This window comes from Octopus bimaculoides, chromosome 2, assembly GCF_001194135.2.
Source record: "Octopus bimaculoides isolate UCB-OBI-ISO-001 chromosome 2, ASM119413v2, whole genome shotgun sequence".
Classification (NCBI taxonomy): Eukaryota; Metazoa; Mollusca; class Cephalopoda; order Octopoda; family Octopodidae; genus Octopus; species Octopus bimaculoides.
The window spans coordinates 133,798,159-133,803,590 of NC_068982.1; the positions used below are offsets into that span (position 1 = coordinate 133,798,159).

Here is a 5,432-nt window from a genome sequence, read left to right on the forward strand (position 1 = left end):
TATATATATATATATATATATATATATATATATATATATACACACACACACACATATATAAAAGAATTATTGCTGTTATCATCAAATGTATCATTAACTTCTTCATCATTTTTTCAACACAATTATTTTCACTTTTCCGTGAACTTCAGCCATCAAGGTAGTGGGATAACACCTAACACCTTCATTTTGCACTTCCAGCCATGGCTGTCCTCTCTTAATTATACCAAAGCCATACACCAAAAATGAATTCAGGGCATTTTTCCAATGCTCTAAAAATTCTGCCAGTTTACCACTTTTCATAATGGCTTTTGATCTGGGCACAAGGCTATAAGTCTTGGTGGGAGTTGGATTAATCAGTATCAGTAGCCCCCAGGACTTGACTGATATTTCATTTTATCAACTCTGAATAGACGAAAAGGAAAGTTGATCTTGGCAGGATTTGAACTCAGAATATAATGGAAGAAGTACTGCAAAGCATTTTTTCAAATACTAGCTCTTCAGCCAACTCACTTTGTTATTGTTATTATTATTATTATTATGACGGCAAGCTGGCGGAATCGTTAGCACGCTGGATGAAATGCTTAGTGGTATTTTACTCGCTGCTACATTCTGAGTTCAAATTCCACCAAGATCAACTTTGCCTTTCATCCTTTCAGGGTCGATAAATTGAGTACCAGTGAAACACTGTGGTTGATGTAATCAACTACTTCCTCCCCAAATTTCAGGCCTTGTGCCTATAATAGAAATTATTATTATTATTATTATTATTATTGTTACGACAGCAAGCTGGAGAATCATCAGCACGCCTGGAAAAATGCTTAGTGGTATTTTTCCCATCTTTACGTTCTGGGTTCAAATTCTGCTGAGGTCAGCTTTGCCTTTCATCATTTCAGGGTTGATAAATTAAGTACCAGTGAAACACTGGGGTCAATGTAATCGACTTATCCCCTCCCCTAAAATGGCTGCCCTTGTGACAAGACTTTAAACCATTATTATTATTGTCAAATTCTGCTGAGGTCGACTTTGCCTTTCATTCTTTTGGGGTCAATGCAATAAGTACCAGTTGAGTACTGGGGTAGATGTAATCGATTTAACCCCTCTCCAAAAATTTCAGGTCTTGTGCCTTTAGTAGAAAGTATTATTACTATTATTAATGATAATAATAATCCTTTCTAATAAAGCCACAAGGCCTGAAATATTGGTGGAAGGGACTGGTCTATTACATTGACTCCAGTGTTCCACTGGTACTTTATTTATTGACGCCAAGAGGATGAAAGCAAAGTCAATCTCGACGGAATTTGAACTCAGAACATAAAGATGAACAAAATGCCACTAAACATTTTGCCCAGCATGCTAACAATTTTGCCAGCTCGCTTCCTTGATAATAATAATGATAATCACAATAATAATGGTTTCAAATGTTGCCACAAGGGCAGCAATTTTGGGGGAGGGGATGAGTTAATTACGTCAACCCCAGTGTTTCACCTGTAATTATTTTATCGACCCAAAAGGATGAAAGGCAAAGTAAACCTCAGCAGAATTTGAACTCGGAACAGAGCAACAGGTGAAATACCGCTAAGCATTTCATCCAGCTTGCCGCCTGATGATAATAATAATAATATAATAGCCAAAATTTCTTTAATCCTTTCTACTATAAGCACAAGGTCTGATATTTTGGGGGAGGGGGCAAGTCGATTACATCAACCCTAGTGTTCAACTGGTACTTATTTTATCAACCTTGAAAGGATGAAAGGTAAAGTCAACCTTGGTAGAGTTTGAACTCAGAATGTAGCGACAGGCAAAATACCGCTAAGTATTTTGTCCAATATGCTACCAATTCTGTCAGCTCACTGTCTGAATAATAATAATAATGGTTTCAAATTTCGGCAAAGTCGACTTCAGTGGAATTTGAACCCAGAATGTAAAAACTGACAAAATGCCACTAGGCATCTAGGCATTTTGCTTGGTGTGTTAACGATTCTGCCAGCTCAAAACAACAGTAATAATGGTTTCAAATTTTGGCCCAAGGCCAACAATTTCAGAGAAAGGGGTAAGTCAATTACATTGTCCCCAGAGTCCAACTGGTACTTATTTTATTGACCCCCCAAAGGATAAAAAGCAAAGTCAACCGTGACAGAATTTGAACTCAGAATGTAAAAACAGACAAAATGCCGCTAAGCATTTTGTTTGGTATGTTAGTGCTTCTGCCAGCTCATAATAATAATAATAAGTTATGTGGCTGTCTACAAAATACCCTCAGGTCTGAATTTCAAAGATTGTCCAAATACTTATCACAATTCATGAACCCCCACCCCCACCCCACCAGTCTTTGTTTGAATAGCTTGAATGAGACTATGTAGGTGTCTCTTCACTGATGTGTGTGTATGTGTCTGCACCTATTATATTCATAGCAATAACAGAAGTCTCTAATTAAGGAAAGAAATCTAAAAAAAAACAAAAAACCCCACTCTATATTCATGTTTACTATTTATAAACACTACAAACAAAAAACAAACTGTTAGAACCATTTTATATATACATATACATATACATATATATATATATATATATATATATATATATATATCACACTTGTACTTGTCTGTGTTTGTACAATAATTATAATAGACCTATAAATAGTGTTTTTTTATGTTACTTTTTTAGTGATATATATATTTATGATTTTGGTGTTGTTTTTCCATTGACTTGATGTTATTATTTTTTAAAAACTTTGTTTATATGTTTATTTGTTTACGCTTCTTCTCAAACAGTGCGGACATCTCTTTACTTAATGTCTGTTCTGTATCGTATTCGTTTTATACAAATACATTAATAGTTAAGTGCTAGAATTATTGATATTTCTCTTCCTTCCACCTTCCTTTTGATAGATGCCATCAATAATGTAGATATTGTAAAAATTCTACTTTTATTTGTCTAGACAATCTTGTTAGGTTTCACAAAGTAGTGCTATCAATGAATAATATATGTATGTGTATACAAGTGTATGTATGTGTGTGTGTATGTATATGTGTGTGTGCACTTATATATTTAAATCAGTGTTTATATGTGTGTATATATGTACCTGTGTAGATCTGGGTATGTATATTTGTGTGCTTAAGCTTATATATTTTTGGGTTGCTTGAGCATATATGTTTGTGCATGTGTGAACAAATATATATATATATATATACACACACTTGTGTGTGTATGTTAGTGTGTGTGTAAAAATTCTTTGACAGTTTTTAGATTATTTGCTTTAAAGTGGTTTTACTAGAAAACTGTCTGGTAAGTAATTGCCTGACTTCAGTTTCAATCCTGACGTCTGTAGTCTTTTCATTTAAATCTCTGTCTGTCTTTCTGTCTGCTTTTATCCCCTCTCCCTCCCTCCTTCTCTCTCTCTCTCTCTCTCGCCGACATCCTCATATTGATGTATTAAAAGCTGAAACTTCTCTGTCATCTCTGACTTTAACATTTGGTTTTCTATTGAGTACTCTCTTTCCCTTTTGTTTATATGCCCAGTTCTATAACAGCCCTTGGGTGCTTTTAGTCAAATCCACTTTGTTGCAAGCATATGGTCCTGGTCTCTGATTTGAGGATACCATCATCCCTCCTTCCTTCCTACAAGTCTCAGAGATACTACAAAGAATTATGGGTCCTACCCTTTTCTTCTGAGCAAAAGATATATATAAAAAAAAGAACCTCTTCCTTTCTCTATCTCTCTCTTTCTCTCTCTCTCTCTCTCTCTGTCTGTCTCTTTCTCTTTCTCTCTCTCTCTCGCTCTCTCTCTTTCTCTCTCTCTCTCTCTCTCTCTCTCTCTCTCTCTCTCTCTCTCTCTCTCTCTCTCTCTCTCTCTCTCTCTCTCAGATTTATGTCTGCAAATATGATTGATTCAAATCTATTTTCATTGTCAGTTGATTGATAATGTTTAACAAACTCTGAGAATTAAGTTCAACCAGGTCCAGCCAGTTCCTCAACAGATAAAAAAAAATTGATGTTAAAAAGATATGAAAGGAAATAGATGTTTGTGTGTGATGCTAAAATATATATAGATGGTTAGGTTAAGATAGATGATCATATATGTTGTCTTCTCTTCATATTCTATTATCTTTTGGAAACATGATAAATGTTTGTACAACAAAAAATTATAAGCTCCAGGCTGAAGGAAGCTGTTCCAAGTTCAGTTTTGTATTGAGATGAATTCTCTTCACTTACACAACTAATGCCCATGAGAAAAGCTTGAACATTCTTCATTCAAGTTTTTTCAAAAAAAGGCTGCTGACATGACCAAATCTGCACAGAATAATGGTGATGATGATGATGATACCTACCTAGAAGTAATGAGAGAAGAGGAATGATGTAGGTAGAATTGTGCTATAAGACCTCCATAATAGCAATGAACAGGTACTTATCTTGTACAGAGGGCTGAATGCTGTGGCTTGTGTGCAAACATGAAAGCAGTAAAAAATTACATTCTATTGTCAAGGAAGCTTGCAAATTTGCAAGGGAACTTGGCATTAACCCTGACACAGATGAAGAACTTGGAACCACTGCTACAAAGCAAGCAAAACAGATCAAACAGACTGCAAAAAAGAACAGGCAGAACAAATTGAGGAGCAGTGGAGCCAGAAGCCTCTGCATGGACAGTATATACTCTCAAGCCAAAATGCTGATGTAGACCAAGCAACAACCCATCAGTGACTGAGAAGTTCAGGACTGAAAGCAGACACTAAAGGTTTCATATTGGCAGCACAAGATCAAAGCTTGCTTATAAAAAAACTACCAAGCTAACGTTCTTCAAAACAGTTCTGATTCTAAATGCAGATTCTGCGATACATTTGATGAAACAATAAACCATCTTGTCTCAGGATGTCCTGTGCTGACACCAAATGAATTCAAAAATTGCCATGATAGGGTAAGACAGCATTTACATTGGAAAATATGTAAACAGTACAAAATCAGCACTCCTGCTTGATATGAAGGTAAAAATGTCACTATATTCTGGTATTTTCCAGTCAATACTGACAGAATGATCTAGGTTAATCGACCAGACATAATTATTAAAGACAAAGAAGAAAATACTTGTAGACTAATAGATATTCCCACTGATAAAAATATATCTGTAAAGGAATTTGACAAACTAAGTAAACATAAGGACCTTGAAATTTAAATACAAAAGATGTTTTTCTTCTGTTTTTTTTTTGTTTTTTTTTTTGTATAACCTCCTGGGTTTGGGCAGTGGCCATGCCTTTCAAAAATCATCTTAGATAGGTGAAGCTGATACCGTTAATGTTTCTCTTGGACCTTTGCAGGTCAACACCTGAAGAAAAGATGTGGGTGAACAGGGACAGAACTCCAGGGGGATTGCCTTCTGAGAAGGATGGATTGGGCTTAAGGATTAGTGTAGTGTCTGGAGAAGAAGTGGACACAACAAA

The 5,432-nt window shown here is 35.5% G+C and overlaps 1 protein-coding gene across 7 annotated transcripts in view; it reads left to right on the forward strand.

Moving 5' to 3' along the window:
• The window catches only part of LOC106880133 (uncharacterized), a 208,078-nt gene that overhangs the window by 157,802 nt on the left and 44,844 nt on the right, over positions 1 to 5,432 (forward strand). The gene's annotated exons all lie outside the window — the stretch shown is intronic.